This window comes from Hyla sarda, chromosome 13, assembly GCF_029499605.1.
Source record: "Hyla sarda isolate aHylSar1 chromosome 13, aHylSar1.hap1, whole genome shotgun sequence".
NCBI lineage: Eukaryota > Metazoa > Chordata > Amphibia > Anura > Hylidae > Hyla > Hyla sarda.
Genome location: NC_079201.1, coordinates 21,022,367 through 21,045,049, shown reverse-complemented (window position 1 = coordinate 21,045,049; position 22,683 = coordinate 21,022,367). Strand labels below are relative to the sequence as shown.

Below are 22,683 nucleotides of genomic sequence, written 5' to 3'. Positions count from 1 at the left end.
TATCTATCTCATATCTATCTGTCTCATATCTATCTATCTCATATCTATCTATCTCATATCTATCTCATATCTATCTATCTCATATCTATCTATCTATATCTATCTATACATATATATATATCTATATCTATCTATCTATCTATCTCATTTCTATCTATATCGTATCTATCTATCTATCTCATTTCTATCTATCTATCTCTCTCATATCTATCTCTCTCATATCTATCTATCTATCTATCTATCTATCCCGTATCTATCTATCTATCTCATATCTATCTATCTATCTATCTATCTATCTATCTCATATCTATCTATCTCTTATCTATCTATCTATCTATCTATCTATCTCATATCTATCTATCTATCTATATATCTATCCATCTATCTATCTCATACTATCTATCTCATATCTATCTATCTATCTATCTCATATCTATCTATCTATCTATCTATCTCATATCTATCTATCTAATATCTGTCTAATCTTTAAATGTATCTTATTGTATCTCTTTCTTATAATATCTATCAATCAAGTATGCAGAGTATAGTGCAGTGATACTATATTTAAAGGAACAAATACATGTATCAAGTGGTACTCACGCTAGAGTCTCATTTAAAAGTATCCTTTAGTATCTCTCTCTTTATCATATCTACTAATCAATATCTCTCTTCATGTGTATATATAGATATCCATTTCTCTCTCTCTCTCTCTTCCTCTCTCTTTCTCTCTCTCTCTGTATATTTCTCTTTATTTCCTTATTAATGATATTGTGGTGACCCAGTACGGGATGGTATTTCCCCATACCTTCCCTGCCCTGTCAGCAGTGTACCTCAGTGTTCCCAGGGCCCCCTGCAGTTGTTTCCCCCATGTAAATAGGTTATGTATTATATTGTGTATTGTACCTTTCATAAATGTACCATGTACTTTTTGCCGAAGCTACTAAGGGACCACAAATGCTCCCGGCATCCCCCTTGGTGTTAGCCAAGGTATCTGCCCGCAGAGCCGATAACGGTCGGTACCCTGCCCATGCAGGAGTACCTGGGGTGTTTGCAGGGTGGTGCGGAACCTAATGGCCACACACACCTCCCCCTAGACCGCCAGGAGGGACACCCAGAAGGGCTACCGCATCCTAACAATCCTGTGGACACACAACACGCAAAAAGTGACACAGTGAAACAAAAAGAAATAAGTGAGTGCCACAAGGTGAAGAGTTTCATGGTGCCAGTCTTTCCACTCAGTGAGTCCATCCTCCCAGTAAGTTTCAGTACCTCAGGGTCACCACTCCCCGAGGCACTAAAGTACCTCGGCTCTAGACCTCTCAGCCTCATGGCGAGACCGGAGGAAACAAGTCACCGAGCCATTGAGCTGATTCCTCAGAACCAGCCCCGGAACGCCCTGGGACACCTGTCCCCCTCCATGTAGCACCCATCCCCACCAGCCCAACACCGGTGCTGTGGACCACCGGCATGAAACTGATAAGAACAGATACTACACTTGATCTTAGCCAAAAGGCCGAGAAGCAATCCAGTCCAAACCATGTCTATAGCGAGTATTAGTGATGAGCGAACTTACAGTAAATTTGATTCGTCACGAACTTCTCGGCTCGGCAGTTAATGACTTTTCTGCATAAATTAGTTCAGCTTTCCGGTGCTCCGGTGGGCTGGAAAAGGTGGATTCAGTCCTAGGAGACTCTTCCTAGGACTGTATCCACCTTTTCCAGCCCAACGGAGCATCTGAAGGCTGAACTAATTTACGCAGGAAAAGTCATCAACTGCCGAGCCGAGAAGTTTGTGACAAATCGAATTTACTTTAAGTTCGCTCATCTCTAGCGAGTATGTACTTTCCTCCAGGTCCCAGTGCAGGATAACTTTGCTGGCCAGAAGGTATTCCTGAGAGCTCCTCATCACACGTGCAGTGACAGAGGTAACCAAATGTAAATGTAACCTTATGTTTAAAGTCTATGTATAGTGTTCTGGGGGGAAGTGTGACAAACCAAGGGACCCCAGTAGCCAAGGCATTGGTTAGATAGCCTCCGGCAGTCCAATCCGACATGTCTTGTAAAGTTATTATGTATATTGTTGATGGAGAAGTGTAGAGGAGAGAATTAGAAGGCGCAGCATCCAAGAGCTTATCATCTATAAAGAAGTAAGGTGAGAGGACTGAGGGCACAAGAGCTTATGTGGTGAGGGTGTGATGAGGGAAGATGGAATTACCCTAGGGGCAGATGGCATTAACCCCTTGTGTTCGTGATGGTAGGGCTTGGTTTATCCTCTACACCACCTGAAGGAATACCACTGGATCTTGGGCTAGGCACGGGGCAAATTATGGCTCAGACGCCAAGTTACAGACAACAGCAGCTTTACTGAATCAGGACAGATGTAACAGTCTACACAGCTTGGCTAGGCCCAAGGAGGTGACCAGTGACTTCAGAAATCTTAGGGCTTGCTGGGACTTATAGTGGACTCTGACAATTTGGATGCAGGCCACGCTGACTGGAGATAGGATGACTTGGACTGACTTGACTATTGCAGACTATGACTGACTTCACCCCTTCTGTAGCTTACCAGGCTTTGACTTGACCTGTGGGGCAATGGACTTGAGAATCCGTGGCTGCTGGACTGACTTTAGGCCTCCTCTGGACTCCAGACACACAACTAGGACTTGACCTCCCTGCAACTCAGCATACAAGGCTCTAAGAGCCAAGAGAATAAGCTAGATCCACCCAGGGCTTATATGGGGGAGACTAGGAAGAGGTCCCATAGGTCACCCTTAGGTCACATGGTCACTGATACCTCACTGGGTTACAATCACATGACAACAGGTTAATCACATGACAACAGGTCTTAAAGCTATAACAACACTTTATGTACACCATACTGCATAACGTAGGCATAGAAGTACAGGAACAAGGGGAACAGGTGCAGGGGCCCAGGGGACACTGTATGGAGGCTGCCTGACAGGACAGCAAGGGTACAGGGGTGCATCTCCTGTACTGGGCCACCACACTTACAATCTATAAGAAGGTAACCATAGGCACCCAAAGTAAAAGTGCTGATTTTTTATAGATTAGGGTAGTGAATATAAAGCCTATATCTAATCTAGGTCTGTTAAATAAAGGGAGCAGGTTCTTTGGAATCATGTACAGTGGAGAAGGCTGTCTGGGCATGCTGGGAGTTGTAGTTGTATAAATCTCTGCTCATTCTGGGCTTAGTAGTCAGGTGGGTGGTGCTAATCAGTGATTGCAGCTCACTATGTGCACTCTTATATACAGCGGTCTATATTAGCACCGCCCACTTGACTACTAAGCCCAGAATGAGCAGAAATTTACACTAATAAATGACAAGTTATCGGAATCTTTTATATACAACACTATATAACAGTATAAATATCTCCTCAGCTCCTCCTGCTCTATACAAGACCAAGACATAAAAAGCTCCTAAAGCTAAGCCCCTTGTTTCCAGTTATTAGTAATGATGAAAAAACACTCCGGTGCATGAAAATAAACGCTGCTTCAGACACAGCTAAGATTCAAGGATATAGGATATAATAGAAAAATATCCAAAAAATCTCCAGCACCCAGCGTGGAAATGCTGAAAAAAAATTCTCCAGGTTTGTAATTAAAGGGGTACTCCGGCCCTAAGACATCTTATCCCTATCCAAAGGATGGTGAGGTTATAAAGTCTCCCCCGCCACCCCGTAAGTAGTCCCCTGGAGGGGAAGCTATACTTGCCAGGTCTCGTTGCTGCGGCCCTAGTGATGCGCCTCCTGATCTCTTTTACAGAGTTCACCAGGACGACCTCCTCAGGCAGAGAATTCCACAGTCTCACTGCTCTTACAGTAAAGAACCCCCCTGTCTGTGCTGGTTGTAGAAACCTTCTTTCCTCTAGACGTAGAGGATGCCCCCTTGTTATAGATACAGTTCTGGGTATACATAGATCATGGGAGAGATCTCTGTACGGCCCCCTGATATATTTATACATAGTTATTAGGTCGCCCCTAAGCCTTCTTTATTCTAAACTAAATAACCCTAATTCTGATAATCTTTCTGGGTACTGTAGTCCTCTAATTCCCCGTATTACTCTGGTTGCCCGTCTTTGAACCCTCTCCAGCTTTACTATATCTTTCTTGTACACTGGTGGCCCAGTACTGTACACAGTATTCTATGTGTGGTCTGACCAGTACTGTACACAGTATTCTATGTGTGGTCTGACCAGTACTGTACACAGTATTCTATGTGTGGTCTGAGCAGTACTGTACACATTATTCTATGTGTGGTCTGACCAGTACTGTACACAGTATTCCATGTGTGGTCTGAGCAGTACTGTACACAGTATTCTATGTGTGGTCTGACCAGTACTGTACACAGTATTCTATGTGTGGTCTGACCAGTACTGTACACAGTATTCTATGTGTGGTCTGACCAGTACTGTACACAGTATTCTATGTGTGGTCTGACCAGTACTGTACACAGTATTCTATGTGTGGTCTGAGCAGTACTGTACACATTATTCTATGTGTGGTCTGACCAGTACTGTACACAGTATTCTAATGTGTGGTCTGAGCAGTACTGTACACATTATTCTATGTGTGGTCTGACCAGTACTGTACACAGTATTCCATGTGTGGTCTGAGCAGTACTGTACACAGTATTCTATGTGTGGTCTGACCAGTACTGTACACAGTATTCTATGTGGGGTCTGACCAGTACTGTACACAGTATTCTATGTGTGGTCTGAGCAGTACTGTACACAGTATTCTATGTGTGGTCTGACCAGTACTGTACACAGTATTCTATGTGGGGTCTGACCAGTACTGTACACAATATTCTATGTGTGGTCTGACCAGTACTGTACACAGTATTCTATGTGTGGTCTGACCAGTACTGTACACAGTATTCTATGTGTGGTCTGACCAGTACTGTACACAGTATTCCATGTGTGGTCTGACAAGTACTGTACACAGTATTCTATGATTGGTCTGACCAGCACTGTACACAGTATTCTATGTGTGGTCTGACCAGTACTGTACACAGTATTCTATGTGTGGTCTGAGCAGTACTGTACACAGTATTCTATGTGTGGTCTGACCCAGTACTGTACACAGTATTCTATGTGTGGTCTGACCAGTACTGTACACAGTATTCTATGTGTGGTCCTGACCAGTACTGTACACAGTATTCCATGTGTGGTCTGACCAGTACTGTACACAGTATTCTATGTGTGGTCTGACCAGTACTGTACACAGTATTCTATGTGTGGTCTGAGCAGTACTGTACACAGTATTTCTATGTGTGGTCTGACCAGTACTGTACATAGTATTCTATGTGTGGTCTGACCAGTACTGTACACAGTATTCTATGTGTGGTCTGACCAGTACTGTACACAGTATTCTATGTGTGGTCTGACCAGTACTGTACAACAGTATTCCATGTGTGGTCTGACCCAGTACTGTACACAGTATTCCATGTGTGGTCTGACCAGTACTGTACACAGTATTCTATGTGTGTTCTGACTAGTGATTTGTACAGCGGTAGAATTTATTCCTTGTCGTGGGCATCTATGCCCCTATTGATGTCTCCCATGATTTTATTTGCCTTGGCAGCAGCTGGAGGACATTTTAGTAATGGGAAATCAGACAGTAAATATTATAATATATAATACAATTGTCTCTCCTCTAAACTCCCCGAATCTAAAGTCCCCTTAAAGAGTACCTCTCGTGTTTTTGTTAAATGTTGTAATCCTCTCCGTTCACTGCCCCCATCATGATAAACCACCCCCTGCCTTTATTTTTATTATTTGTTAGTTTTCTACCTTGATATGCTCGGTATTTTCTGTTCAGTCTCAGTCAGATTCACAGACTGGGAAGGGGCGTTCCCAGCAGGCGTGACATCATCTGAAGACATACAGAGGAGAACTTCCTCCCTCACTCTGCTACACACAGCCCAGAGCAGTTCAGTGTGAGATGAGCTATGATTAGCTAAGGCTGCTCCCCCCTCCCCCCCCCCCCCCCCCCCCTCAGCATTTCTTCTTTTGGACTTCTACCAGGCCAGCAGGAGTCCAAAGTCTCTGCAAGAGATGGGGGAAATGTACTTTTGACAAGTAGGGAGATACTAGTGGCAGCTTTTTTAAACACAAATAAACATAGAAAAACTTCATTTACATATTTATATTTACAATAATGAGCGCAATAGTAAAAATTTGTTTTAATGAGAGTGCCCATTTAATTGTAAGTCCCCACACTTCGGACTCACGCACACACACTATAAAGCTCACACACTCGCTTCCTTTGTTTGTTGTTAAAGGGGTTATCCAGGAAAAAACTTATTTTTATATGTATCAACTGGCTCAAGAAAGTTAAACAGATTTGTAAATTACTTTTATTAAAAAATCTTATTCCTTTCTGTACTTATGAGCTTCTGAAGTTAAGGTTGTTCTTTTCTAAGTCCTCTCTAATGACACGTGTCTCAGGAACCGCCCAGTTTAGAAGCAAATCCCCATAGCAAACCTCTTCTAAACTGGGCGGTTCCGAGACACGTGTCATCAGAGAGCACTTAGACAGAAAAGAACAACCTTAACTTCAGAAGCTCATAAGTACTGAAAGGATTAAGATTTTTTAATAGAAGTAATTTACAAATCTGTTTAACTTTCTGAAGCCAGTTTGATTTATATAAAAAGTTTTTTCCTGGAATACCCCTTTAAAGTTATTCAAAGTTATTCAAAGTCCTCCTACAGTTTCTGCTTGGAAGGGAATTGAAAGGGCTGAATGGCTGAAGACAGCGGGGGCGGGGCGTGACGTCATGAGGGGGCGGTCATTTATCAGTAAGTAACTACTCACCCACCTTCCACCTGCGTTCCACAGGATGAAAAAAACCCACATACAGTATGCTCTTGTCACAAATACGTCCTACAGTATTCACCTCTTAATCTTAAAGGGGTACTCCGCTGCTCAGCGTTTGGAACAAACTGTTCCGAACGCTGGAGCTCGTGATGTCATAGCCCCGCCCCCTCAATGTAAGTCTATGGGAGGGGGCGTGACAGCCGTCACGCCCCCTCCCATAGACTTGCATTGAGGGGGTGGGACGTGACATCATGAGGGGGTGGGGCTATGACATCACGAGCTCCCGACACTGGCTCCAGCGTTCGGAACAGTTGGTTCAAACGCTGAGCAGCAGAGTACCCCTTTAAAGGAGAAATATCATGCATAAAAAACGTATCCCCTATCCACAGGATTTAGGTTTTTGATCTCTGGGGGGTCTGACCATTATTGTATCCTCACCAAGCGCTGTGGACCCCTTTGTTGCAATGGATTTGGTCTGCACCTCGGAGCGAGTACAAGGATTTAGCATTCTTTACCCTTAAAGGGGTACTCCACTGGAAAATATTTTCTTTTAAATCAATGGGTGCCAGAAAGTTAAACAGATTTGTAAATTACTTCTATTAAAAAAAAATCTTAATCCTTCCAGTACTTATCAGCTGCTGTTGTGATCCACAGGAAGTTCTTTTCTTTTGAATTTGCTTTCTGTCTGACCACACATTTGCTTTTTGTCTGACCACCTCTCTGCTGACACCTCTGTCCATGTCAGGAACTGTCCATAGTAGGAGAGTCATGCTATAGCAAACCTCTCCTGCTCTGGACAGTTCCTGACATGGACAGAGGTGTCAGCAGAGAGCACTGTGGTCAGATAGAAAAGAACTACTCAACTTCCTGTGGAGCATGCAGCAGCTGATAAGTACTGGAAGGATTAAGATTTTTTAATAGAAGTAATTTACAAATATGTTTGACTTTCTGGCACCAGTTGATTTAAAAAAAAAAAAAAGTTTTCCGGTGGAGTACCCCTTTAACCCTTGGGTTTCCCTTTAGGTTTGTTGCGTTCTGTGTCTTTGTTGTTCAGCTGCCTGTTGTCTCTGTGTAGTTTTTCCTCTTCTGTGTTCTCTGCGTTTGCTGCCAAGGGGGCTGCTGGACGTGGGGGCACTGCCAAGATCTGCTTGCCAGGAAATATAGTTTCCTGGCTTCTGGTCTTCAGGAGGAAGAGCCTGGCATCAGGGGACAACACTGACATGGGCGGGGGAGCACTGTGCCCTGCGCTGTGTGCACATCATGCCAGGTGTATGACCCCCTGCCATCATGGTTCTTATCCCCTATCCCAGTGGTCTCCAACCTGCGGACCTCCAGATGTTGCGAAACTACAACTCCCAGCATGCCCGGACAGCCGTTGGCTGTCCGGGCATGCTGGGAGTTGTAGTTTTGCAACATCTGGAGGTCCGCAGCTTGGAGACCACTGCCCTATCATGTTCATAGGGGTATGTTTAGAAGTTCTGCAGTACACCTTTTGAAGATTTTATGTTAGTATTATTTAGGAACTTTTCTTTGAGAAACTATATGGCAGTATTATTTAGAAATAGTTATTTAAAGGGGTATTCCAGGAAAAAACTTTATATATATATATATATATATATATATATATATATATATACATATATAATATCTCAAGTGGCTCCAGAAAGTTAAACAGATTTGTAAATTACTTCTATTAAAAAATCTTAATCATTTCAGTACTTATGAGCTTCTGAAGTTAAGGTTGTTCTTTTCTGTCTAAGTCCTCTCTGATGACACCTGTCTCGGGAACCGCCCAGTTTAGAAGTTTAGAAACAAATCCCCATAGCAAACCTCTTCTAAACTGGGCTGTTCCCGAGACAGGTGTCATCAGAGAGGACTTAGACAGAAAAGAACAACCTTAACTTCAGAAGCTCATAAGTACTGAAAGGATTAAGATTTTTTAATTGAAGTAATTTACAAATCTGTTTAACTTTCTGGAGCCAGTTGATATATATGTATGTGTATATATATATATATATATATATAATTATTTTTTTCCTGGAATACCCCTTTAAGCACTTTATGGCATGTTTTTTTATAAGCACTGTAGGGCAGGATTTTTCAGGCATGGTTACTATAACATTATATGGTGACCTACGGTGTATGGTGGGACCACGGGGTGTAGCCGTGTGGGTGGAGGGGTAAGATGGTATTAACCCCCTGGGCAATGTGTTGTTAAAGGGGTTATCCAGGAAAACACTTTTTTTTATATATCAACTGGCTCCAAAAAGTTAAACAGATTTGTAAATTACTTCTATTAAAAAATCTTAATCCTTTCAGTACTCATGAGCTTCTGAAGTTGAGTTGTTCTTTTCTGTCTAAGTGCTCTCTGATGACACGTGTCTCGGGAACCGCCCAGTTTAGAAGCAAAGCCCCATAGCAAACCTCTTCTACTCTGTGCAGTTCCCGAGACAAGCAGAGATGTCAGCAGAGAGCACTGTTGCCAGACAGAAAACAACAACTCAACTTCAGCAGCTGATAATTATTGAAAGGATTAAGATTTTTTAATAGAAGTAATTTACAAATCTGTTTAACTTTCAAGAGCCAGTTGATATATATATATATATATATATATATATATATAAAAAAGTTTTTTCCTGGAATACCCCTTTAACCCCTAATGTTCGTGACGCCAGAGTGGTTTTTGGATACTGGAACCACACGAATGGTATCTCCGCTATTCCAATGGCTAGGCAGTGAAAGGAGAGTCCACAACCAGTTATGGTTTAACGGAGGCTTCACTGAGTTTAGACAGATGGAATTATCTTCACAGCTAGGCCAGAATCCCAGAGAGGTGGCCAGGGACCCAGAAGGACCTCGCAGCTTGGAGAGACCAATTTGACTTGTAATTGACTTCAGATAACTATCTTAAGGTTTGACTTTAGGCTGGACTTGACTATTTGTAGTGACAGCAGACATAGACTTTGACTTACTGGAATGACTGTAGCTTTGTGGCCTTCCAGGTGCTGAACACTAGCACTGAGATCTCTGGTGTTTGCTGTGCTCAGTAAAGTGATGGAGAGATAAGAGAGAGAATTGTAATGGCCGCCCCCTTATATAGAGGGGGGCTGAGCCAAAGCCCATTGGTCAAGCTGCGGATCATAGGTTAAAGGGGTACTCTGGTGAAAAACTTTTTTTTTTTTTCAATCAACTGGTGCCAGAAAGTTAAACAGATTTGTAAATTTTCTATTCTATTAAAAAATCTTAATCCTTCCTGTACTTTTTAGCTGCTGAATATTACAGTGGAAATTCTTTTCCGTTTGAAACACAGAGCTCTCTGCTGACATCACGAGCACAGTGCTCTCTGCTGACATCTCTGTCCATTTTAGGAATTGTCCAGAGTTAAATGAAATCCCCATAGCAAACATATGCTGTTCTGGACAGTTCCTAAAATGGACAGAGTTGTCAGCAGAGAGCACTGTGCTCATGATGTCAGCAGAGAGCTCTGTGTTCCAAAAAGAAAATAATTTCCGCTGTAGTATTCAGCAGCTAATAAGTACAGGAAGGATTAAGATTTTTTAATAGAAGTAATTTACAAATCTAACAAATATATCACTCGCGCTGGTGGAGACTGTGGGCTACTATACCCTGCTGCGCTAGCTCCAGTACGTATTCCTGTATGACGTACAAAAATGAGTAATAGAATATAAATATAATATATAATATATAAATATGGATGAGGATTGAAAAAAATGAATGGAGGACAATAATATAGTGCAATAAGTAAATGGAATGGTACCATACCACTTACTTATTGCACTATATTATTGTCCTCCATTCATTTTTTCAATCCTCATCCATATTTCAGAAACCTATGTACATTGTCCCATTATGATGAAGCACTACAAATCTTAAGGTAGGACATAATTTCTGTTTTCTATCTATTGTCATTTCTCCCAGCTATTTCCCAGCGCGCGCTCCTATTATATTTATAATTTACAAATCTGTTTAACTTTCTGGCACCAGTTGATTAAAAAAAAAAAAAAAAAAAGTTTTTCACTGGAGTACCCCTTTAAGCTGGGGCTCTCTGGGTAACATCATGTGACAACATAACATGTGACACTCCACAGGTCCTGCAGACCTCTCACAGGTCCTTTAGACTAGCTATACATCAATGCACTGACTATAATCCTATGACAACAAATGACACTTATAATAACAGTAGGGGAGACACTGCAGGAGAGCCCCCAGGTCACTGAGGGACTCAACCTGACAGGGCCTAAGTGTAGTGCAGGACTATGTCCTGTACTGGGACATTACAATTATGGCAGTGTCTATTAGCACTCTGTGGATGTATTTTTACTTACTGTTACATGCTATATCTATACACATACAGAGCACTATATATATATACATGTATATCTATACACATACAGTGCACTATATATATATACATGTATATCTATACACATACAGTGCACTATATATATATATATATATATATATATATATTTACATGCTATATCTCTACCCGTACAGTGCACTATATATATATACATGCTATATCTCTACCCGTACAGTGCACTATATATATATTTTCATGCTATATCTCTACCCGTACAGTGCACTATATATATATATATATATATATATATATATATATATATTTACATATATATTTACATGCTATATCTCTACCCGTACAGTGTGCTATATATATATATATATATATATATATTTACATGCTATATCTCTACCCGTACAGTGCGCTATATATATATATATATATATATATATATATATTTACATGCTATATCTCTACCCGTACAGTGCACTATATATATATATATATATATATATATATACATATACATACATGCTATATCTCTACCCGTACAGTGCACTATATATATATTTTCATGCTATATCTCTACCCGTACAGTGCACTATATATATATTTTCATGCTATATCTCTACCCATACAGTGTGCTATATATTTTCATGCTATATCTCTACCCGTACAGTGCACTATATATATATATTTATATGCTATATCTCTACCCGTACAGTGCACTATATATATATATTTTCATGCTATATCTCTACCCGTACAGTGCACTATATATATATTTTCATGCTATATCTCTACCCATACAGTGTGCTATATATTTTCATGCTATATCTCTACCCGTACAGTGCACTATATATATATATTTATATGCTATATCTCTACCCGTACAGTGCACTATATATATATATTTTCATGCTATATCTCTACCCGTACAGTGCACTATATATATATATATTTTCATGCTATATCTCTACCCCTACAGTGCACTATATATATATTTTCAAGCTATATCTCTACCCGTACAGTGCACTATATATATATATATATATATATATATATATATATATATATATTTATATGCTATATCTCTACCCGTACAGTGCACTATATATATATATTTTCATGCTATATCTCTACCCGTACAGTCCGATCAATGTTATTGATTGCTGCGGGAGGAATGATTGGGATTTCAGGGGTCAAGTTCTCACATGTAGATCTAAGATTTCACGGGACATCAGCTCTCAGAGATATGTGAGCGCCATCTATTCCTGCACACTTGGCATTCATGAAAGCATATATAAGAGCGGCTGTCACCTGAGATCGAGCCCCCGCTGACTACCCGCGCATTTAACCTTTACGGGGGGCTGGCAGGGACAATGGGCATCATCTCATTCTTGGTTATGTCTGATTCTGGGAAAGCTGGGTGACAACCAATATTAGAATTGTCACATGTTCTACAGCTCTCCTTATTTCTTCATAGATAAACATATGGCACCCCCTCAGGTTCCTGGGTGGAACTGCACCCTTTGCCCACCCCCATACTTTAACCCCTGCTAGGTGAATTTGTAATTTGGAGAAAACCAATATGGTCATTCTCATAGGCCCAAAAGGGGTTGTCACGTAGCTCGACCCATTACTAAACAACAAACCTTTCTATATGAGGAGGCCCATCCTTCAAAAATGCACCCCTATACCATGGCCTAGCCCCAGTATTACTCTGTATTGTACAATTGTGCCCTCTAGTGGTCCTCTCTATAGCCCCAGAGATACGGTGCCACAAGGCCATTGGGTTGCCAAGGCGACTGTATGACGTCCAGTGAGTTCCCTGCACAATCCCTATTCTAGGTGACAGGACTTGTGTACAGAACTCACTAGGCCTTCGCAACGCAACCGCCCAACATAATCTGCGTCTCTCCGTGATCTGTGTAGATCATTTGGCAACGCATACCGAAATTGTTCCCCTATGTGGATAGAAACATGGTGAAAAATTAGAACGTAATGTTACACAACCCAATATACAATGAGTTAATATGTATGGGTGTCCCAAGAATGGGACATTTAATGTAGTTTTATTTGAAATATATAGAACCATATGGTGGCATGGTATTACTGTGCGTACTCTGTATATGGCAGTGGTATCTTGAAACTATATAGTAGTATTACTGTGCGTACTCTGTATAACAGTGGTATCTTGACACTATATGGTGGTATTACTGTGTGTACTCTGTATATGGCGGTAGTGTCTTAACACAATATGGTGGTGTTACTATATGTATTCTGTATATTTCAGTGGTATCTTGACACTATATGGTGGTATTACTTTATATGATCTGTATATGGCAGTAATATCTCGACGCTATATGGTAGTATTACTGTATGTACCAATTATATGGCAGTGGTATCTTGACACTATATTATGGTATTACTGTACATGCTCTGTATTTGGCAGTAACATCTTGACACTATATGGTGGTATTACTATACATATTCTGTATATTTCAGTGGTATCCTGACACTATATGGTGGTGTTACTATACATATTCTGTATATTTCAGTGGTATCCTGACACTATATAGTGGTATTACTATACATATTCTGTATATTTCAGTAGTATCCTGACACTATATGGTGGTATTACTATACATATTCTGTATATTTCAGTGGTATCCTGGCACTATATGGTGGTATTACTATACATATTCTGTATATTTCAGTAGTATCCTGACACTATATGGTGGTGTTACTATACATATTCTGTATATTTCAGTGGTATCCTGACACTATATGGTGGTGTTACTATACATATTCTGTATATTTCAGTGGTATCCTGACACTATATGGTGGTGTTACTATACATATTCTGTATATTTCAGTGGTATCCTGACACTATATAGTGGTATTACTATACATATTCTGTATATTTCAGTAGTATCCTGACACTATATGGTGGTATTACTATACATATTCTGTATATTTCAGTGGTATCCTGGCACTATATGGTGGTATTACTATACATATTCTGTATATTTCAGTAGTATCCTGACACTATATGGTGGTGTTACTATACATATTCTGTATATTTCAGTGGTATCCTGACACTATATAGTGGTATTACTATACATATTCTGTATATTTCAGTAGTATCCTGACACTATATGGTGGTATTACTATACATATTCTGTATATTTCAGTGGTATCCTGGCACTATATGGTGGTATTACTATACATATTCTGTATATTTCAGTGGTATCCTGACACTATATGGTGGTATTACTATACATATTCTGTATATTTCAGTGGTATCCTGGCACTATATGGTGGTATTACTATACATATTCTGTATATTTCAGTGGTATCCTGACACTATATGGTGGTATTACTATACATATTCTGTATATTTCAGTGGTATCTCAACACTATATGGTGGATGTTATGCGGGTTCCAATTACAAGAAAAATACCGTAAAATGGCCTTTCTTTCAATTGTCAAGCTCTCTGGTGTCTGGTACCTGTTAAACATCACCCCATATCTTTGAGTGAGGGGAAAGGGTTAACGGCCCCCCTAAATCCTGGTCACACATAGGAAACACGAAATCTATTGACTGTCTTCCTCCCTGTGGGCCTCTTCTGGAGCGGAGAACACACATATTAACGGCATCAATTATTGTTAATGTCTTTATTTACTCCGAGCGGTCGATAATAATTTGTGTATTGGCTTTAATGAGATCAGCCGAGTGCAGCGCTGTGTGGCGGAGTTAACCCCTCGTTCCCCAGCGGCTGAGATGTTCCTGGTCGGCTCTCCTCAGTTAGTAGAGTCACTGTAAAAACTGCCCCACTTCCCTTTGAAAACGCCTACATACTGTGTGAACCACAAATTGTCCCTCCATATAGTGCCAGTCATAGAGTGTTCCTATATAGTGCCAGTCATAGAGTGTTCCCATGTACAGGGGGGGATCAAAAGTTTGGGCACCCCAGGTAAAAATTTGTATTAATGTGCATGAAGAAGCAAAGGAAAGATGGAAAAATCTCCAAAAGGCATCAAATTACAGATTAGACATTTTATAATATGTCAACAAAAGTTAGATTTCATTTCCATCATTTACACTAAATAACAGAAAACAAAAAAATGGCATCTGCAAAAGTTTGGGCACCCTGCAGAATTTATAGCATGCACTGCCCTCTTTGCAAAGCTGAGACCTGCCAGTGTCATGGATTTTCTCAATCATCCTCTGGGAAGACCCGGTGATGTTAATCTCAAAGGTTTTAAATGACCAGACTCATCTGACCCAACAATGAGCACCATTGGTTCTTCTAAGCAGTTGTCTAGGAATCTGAAACTGAAAATAGTTGACGCTCACAAAGCTGGAGAAGGCTATAAGAAGATAGCAAAACGTTTTCAGATGTCAATATCCTCTGTCTGGAATGTAATTAAGAAATGGCAGTCATCAGGAACAGTGGAAGTTAAAGCAAGATCTGGAAGACCAAGAAAAATATCAGACAGAACAGCTTGCAGGATTGTGAGAAAAACAATTCAAAACCCACGTTTGACTGCACAATCCCTCCAGAAAGATGTGGCAGACACTGGAGTTGTGGTACACTATTCCACTATAAAGAGATACTTGTACAAATATGGTCTTCATGGAAGAGTCATCAGATGAAAACCTCTTCTATGTCCTCACCACATAAATCAGCGTTTGAACTTTGCAAATGAACATATAGACAAGCCTGATGCATTTTGGAAACAAGTTCTGTGGACCGATGAGGTTAAAATTGAACTTTTTGGCCGGAATGAGCAAAGGTACGTTTGGAGAAGAAGGGGAACAGAATTCAATGAAAAGAACCTCTGTCCAACTGTTAAGCATGGGGGTGGATCAATCATGCTTTGGGGTTGTATTGCAGCCAGTGGCACAGGGAACATCTCACGAGTAGAAGGAAAAATGGATTCAATAAAATTTCAGCAAATTTTGGATGCTAACTTGATGCTATCTGTGAAAAAGCTGAAGTTAAAGAGAGGATGGCTTCTACAAATGGATAATGATTCTAAACATACCTCGAAATCCACGGGGGATTACATGAAGAGGCATAAACTGAAGGTTTTGCCATGGCCTTCACAATCTCCTGACCTCAACATAATTGAAAATCTATGGATAGACCTTAAAAGAGCAGTGCGTGACAGACAGTCCAGGAATCTCAAAGAACTGGAAGACTTTTGTAAGGAAGAATGGGCAAAGATACCTCAAACAAGAATTGAAAGACTCTTGGCTGGCTACAAAAGCGTTTACAAGCTGTGATACTTGCCAAAGGGGGCAGTACTAGATATAAATTCTGCAGGGTGCCCAAACTTTTGCAGACGCCATTTTTTTTGTTTTCTGTTATTTTGAAAGTGTAAATGATGGAAATAAAATCTAACTTTTGTTGACATATTATAAGAATGTCTAATCTGTAATTTGATGCCTTTTGGAGATTTTTCCTTCTTTCCTTGGCTTCTTTATGCACATTTATACAAATTTTTACCTGGGGTGCCCAAACTTTTGATCCCCAATGTAGTGTCGGCCATAGTGTGCCCCACCAAAAGACTGTAACTGGGCAGCAGAACTGAAGTTTAGCTATAACAGTTGGCTTTCCTGGGTCCTATAAGTAGCTCCCAGAACTCGGATACCTCCAGGACTTACAGTAGGGCCGAATTATGTAAAAACTCATCTATAAAAGCTGGTATCAGTACGAGGAGGTTACAAATAATAACAATAGAAGGTCACCAATAAATGACCGAAACTGAATGATGATGAGAAGTTAGAACAGATTATGGCACATACAAAAAATGGTGGTCAGGAATTGAAGAAGACTACAACATTGATTAGCTTTCCCTGAAACTTTCCCTTGATCTGTCCCTGTACACCGACCCTGACAGCACTGACCCTCACTGTCCCTGGAATTATCCCAAATAAAAATCCCAATGTGCAAATATGACTCTCTAACACAATCAACGGGAGGGCACTAGGACCCAGAAACAAGAGCAACTAGACTGACTAGGACCAACACTGGGCTAGAATAAGGTACTGGAGCAGTGTTTCCCAACCAGGGGGCCTCCAGCTGTTGCGAAACTACAACTCCCAGCATGCCCGGACAGCCGTTGGCTGTCCGGGCATGCTGGGAGTTGTAGTTTCGCAACAGCTGGAGGCATCCTACTCTTTACTAGAGAGGTTTAACCCCTTCACAACCCCTCAAACTTTGATTCTATGTGTCAGGACGATTCCAATGATACCAAACATGGGTAGTTTAGGTTTAGCTTTATAGATAGCTATGTTTGGCTATGTTCTCGGTGCAGACGTTCTGCGGACGCCGGCATGTCATGCTAGGACCGCCCCATCTCATAGATAGAAATGCATTCCGCGCGAAGTCCGCAGAAAGAATGGACATGTGCACAGCGCAGCAGAATCCTATTGAAATCAATGGGCCTCTGCCGCTGCGCAATCTCAGTGCAGAATTCCAATGCGAAATTCTGCACAGAAATTCTGGCGTGTGAACATAGCCTTAGGGTACATATATATATATATTTTTTTTTTTTGCCATGACCTTTGGTTTTCAACGATTCCACTTTTTTGTGCAGTTTTGGCTGTTTGATCACTTTTTATAATAGTTTTTTCTGGGTTGTGATGTGATCAAAAATCTGCAATTTTGGCGTTTGAAATGTTTTTGCATTTACGCAGTTGACCGTGCAGGATCAGGAACATCATCGTTTAATAGTTCTGACAATTGCGCACGGGGGGGGGGATTAAAATTTTATTGGGGGGGGGGGGGGATTTTTTTTTCTATTTTTTTTAAATATATATTTTTCTACTTTTTTTCTTTACACATTTTTTGTGTAAGCGCCTATTATAACCCATCAGTGGATGGCTTACATTGCATTACATTAATCTATGTTATCGGCGCTGGATTGCTAAAGCCTGACGAAGGCTTTAAAGGAGTTATCCAGGAAAAAAAAACTTTTTTTTTATATATCAACTGGCTCCAGAAAGTAAAACTTTGTAAATTACTTCTATAAAAAAAAAAAAAAAAAAAAAAAATCTTAATACTTTCAGTACTTATGAGCTGCTGAAGTTGAGTTGTTCTTTTCTGGCTAAGTGCTCTCTGATGACACCTGTCTCGGGAACCGCCCAATTTAGAAGCAAATCCCCTTAGCAAACCTCTTCTACTCTGTGCAGTTCCCGAGACAAGCAGAGATGTCAGCAGAGAGCACTGTTGTCAGACAGAAAAGAACAACTCAACTTCAGCAGCTGATAATTATTGGAAGGATTAAGATTTTTTTTTTAATAGAAGTAATATACAAACCTGGTTAACTTTCTGGAGCCAGTTGATATATAAAAAAAATGTTTTCCCCTGGAATATCCTTTAACAATTGCAGACCCAGGGAAGACACCAAGGACCAGCTACCCCATTGGAGGAGCTGATGGGACCACTAGACAACAGAGATTACTTGCATTTAATGTAATGTTCGTCATTACTGGCAGATCTCAGCTGCTGATAGCAGAAGGCATGGGTATGATGGGGACCTGACACGCCGGCCCCATATTCCCCTCACACCGACCTATGATGTACAGGTATGTCAGTTGTCGGGAGGGGGTTAAAGGAATCTTGTCAAGTCTATAACATGCTCAGAGCTCCAGTGCCAAGTGGTGTTGCCGACCCACAGCATGTTATAGAGCCAGAGGAGCTGAGCAGATTGATATATTCTTTTCATAGGACAAAAATTACGACAATACAACCATTTGAATCCTTTCTTATGAGTCTGGAGGGTGGAGTTACTCATAAGGGGATTGATGTCTCCACCCTCCAGACTCTTAAAATTAAGGTAAGTTACCAATTTTACCGATTTATCTTTTTATTTCCAATTATCCTATATATCAAACCGCTCAGATTATCCTGTTTTACGAGATGGCAATGTGGTGCGCCACGGGGGTGGGATGAGAGGTGGGTGGGGCAGATGTTGTAGCCCAGGGGCAGATGGTGTTAACCCCTAAATGTTCGTGACGCCAGGGCGTGGTTTTACCGAGAACCACCCAAACGGTAGCACCGCTAGTCCTAGTTAGGCAGGGCAAATAAGAGTCCAAGGCCAGGTCAGGGTTAACGGTAGCTTTACTGAGGTAGACAAGATGGTACAGTCTTTACAGCTGGACTGGACTTGACCTCCACAGAAAGTGGAACACAAGAGAGAGATTGTAGTCCCTCCCCCTCTTATAAAGGGGGGCTGAGCAAGGAGCCCATAGGCTAGCTGCGAGTCATCTGGTCACCTGGTGCTCTCTGGGTAACAAAACATGTGACTTTAACATGTGACTAATAACCATGTGACCATATCAAAGGTCCTTTACACATAATATACAATTACACAGACTATTGGGGTGCAACGCAAGTAAGCCCTGGGGAAGTGCAGGGTCTCAAGCTGATAGGACTGTGAGATGCATATCCCGTACTGGGACATCACAGCATCAGACAGGGAAATATCTTCACGGTGACTGGTTCTCTTTAGACGACCATTAAGCATTTTTCACTGCAGAACTTTCCTGATTTAGTCTTCTCTTGTGATATACTTCCGGCAGTAGGATACACCACCATACTTCGTAGCCATTCACCATTCGCGGCACTGATCTAAGCTTCTTATAGAGTCATGCTATCTGGCCAGTCATGTGAGCATCACTTTAATGAGGAAAATAAGATTCCCCTCCAATTCATTCCCCATGTAGTCTTATGGTGGGACCCACCACCGGAGCAAGAAGAACTATAGATAATTAGGCTTAGTTAGAAGGTTTGAGGAAATGGAGAATCATCTTAAGACTCTTTCCATGATCTGCTCTTTCCACACATTGAACAATTCCTAAATAGAGGAAAGGAATTCAAAGCTTTGGTGGGCACATGGACAATGGAGGAGAGATTGTCTAATGATACAAGTATGCGGAATCTTCTGGAACTTTAGTAGCTGTTTGTTTGGCCATGTCAACGTTTGGGTTAGTGACTACAGCCCTATAGCTGGACCACTAGAGAAGTGAATGTCTACCATGGAACGTGCCCCAGAGCTGCCCTTTAACCGGCTACAATTGGCACCAGTTTTGGACATATGGAGCTTAGTCGTTTCGTCACCTGGTCACACACCTGTATAAGGTATATACTGTATATACAGATACTTCCTGCTCTTTCTTCTTTCCGTTCTGATGATAGAGCAGCTCTCTGGTGGCCCTCATATGTATCCACCATGTCAGAGAGTTGTGGGGTGGTGCAGGGGCAGGGAAAGGTAGGTGCTGAAGGTGTTCTGTATGGTTGGCAGTAATGAAGAGCAAATTGTAAGATGAATCCAGCTCCCAACAAAAAATGGGTAGAAAAAATTAAAAGTTCAAAATGTATTCAGTCCATATTAATGACTAAGGCATGACTAAGGACAAATTAGACCGAAACGCGTCGGCGTAGGGGTTTTTATCCACACAGGGTGTTTTTGGTTTTTTGGACTAAATACATTTTGGACTTTGAATTTTTTCTATCCATCTTTTGTTGGGAGCTGGATTCATCTTACAATTTGCTCCTATTTACCAGGGTAACGGCCCGGCTTCATCCTGGCTTCCGAACCTACATCTACAAGTGCCCAGAGATTGAGCAACTACAAACGGTGAGCTGGCTACATTTTTTCTTTGAGTAATGAAGAGCACTGTGTGGTTGGCACCGGTATGGGTGGGGATTGTCTGGCTGGCACTGGTATGCAGGTATAGTGTGGCTAACACAGTTATGGGGAGCACTGTTGGTTTGTACATTAAAGAACTAAAAGCGTTACTGTCATTTAGAAAAACTTTTGACCTATCACAAAAGTTTTGATGGGTCAGGGTCTCAGTACCCCCACCGATTGCTATATATACTGGGGGAAGCACACGGTTGTGTGCTTCACTTCCTGGCTGGCCACTGGATCTGACTTATTGCAGAAGACTTATAATAGAGGTCAATTGATCGGGTTGTGAACCAGAAAGAGAAACGTACAGCCATGTCTAGACCATCTAGAGATAGATTGAGGTCTCAGCACCAAGACCCAGACCGATCAACATTTTTTATGTGGGGTTTTATTTCCCAAAATTTTGAAAGGAAGAAATCTATGCAAAACTGTTAAGGTGTTATGCCACGTAAAGGTCCAACTGGTATTTTCCCTTTAATCCTTTTGTCTTGCACTGTCCTTCTTAGGCCCTGTACTAGGCATAGCCTGGTGCGTCAGTGCTATCCAGAGCAATCATTTAAAGGGGTACTCCAGCCCTACACATGTTATCCCCTATCCTTTCTTTGTGGCTCTTAGAATTTGCGGTGGCTTGGACATTGGGGCCCTCTGACCAAAAAAGGTAGACCCCTGACCTTAAAGGGGTACTCCGGTGGAAAAGTTTTATATATTATATTTTTTTTTAAATCAACTGGCTCCAGAAAGTTAAACAGATTTGTAAATTACTTCTATTAAAAAATCTTAATCCTTCCAGTACTTTTTTAGGGGCTTTATACTACAGAGGAAATGCTTTTCTTTTTGGATTTCTGTCACAACCACAGTGCTCTCTGCTGACCTCTGCTGTCCATTTTAGGAACTGTCCAGAACAGCATATGTTTGCTATGGCGATTTTCTCCTGCTCTGGACAGTTCCTAAAATGGACAGCAGAGGTCTGCAGAGAGCATTGTGGTTGTGACAGAAGTGAACTACAAAAAGAAAAGCATTTCCTCTTTAGTATACAGCCGCTAATAAGTACTGGAAGGATTAAGATTTTTTAAATTTTTTTTAATAGAAGTAATTTACAAATCTGCTCAACTTTCTGGCACCAGTTGATTTAAAAAAGAAAGTTTTCCACTGGAGTACCCCTTTAAGCACACCTTTCCTGGCTGATGGCTAGCTGGGAAAAGTGTATTATTATGGGTTGGTTATCGGGAACTCCTTGCAGGCTCAGTATTGGCTCTTTATTGCCTTTATCTGTCCATTTATAGGTGTAATTTGAAGTAAAGTGGCGGTAATATTTATAACGCTATCTCTATTACTACTTTTACTCATCAAATGATTTTCCCATTTAGCTGGCCTGTAATGCGAGGTATTAATGGAGGCAACCAATTATGTTGCCGCTTCGGCGGAACAGATGGGCGGTGGATGAAATGCAAACACTCTTAGGGTAGCGTGCGGGATTGTGCACTCTACATAGAGAAGATGTGATAAGATATCCAGCAGAGCAGCTACAAAGGGCTTTCCCACTGAATAGCTTTTACTATACCCTTTATGGATCCAAGTCCTTTTTTCAACCTGAAAGGTACAGAGATCCAGCAGGGAGGTTCCATATGGCCATTCTTGGTGTTGAGGTGCAGAATCATATGTGGCCTCGGAGTCAACCTGAGAGTGGACTATATGGCAGTATTATTTGGATACACAGGAACAAAGAAGATAGATTCCTCTGCAATTTCTTCATTCAAAATATATTAAAATGATACCACACGTACTTGGCATGATAAAAGCACATCGCATC

General features: G+C 41.1%; 1 protein-coding gene and 1 pseudogene across 2 annotated transcripts in view; one reads left to right on the top strand and one right to left on the bottom strand.

The window, feature by feature from the left end:
• The window catches only part of GPR142 (G protein-coupled receptor 142), a 104,856-nt gene that overhangs the window by 383 nt on the left and 81,790 nt on the right, over positions 1 to 22,683 (top strand). The gene's annotated exons all lie outside the window — the stretch shown is intronic.
• On the bottom strand, positions 1,418 to 1,525 carry LOC130297878 (U2 spliceosomal RNA; annotated as a pseudogene).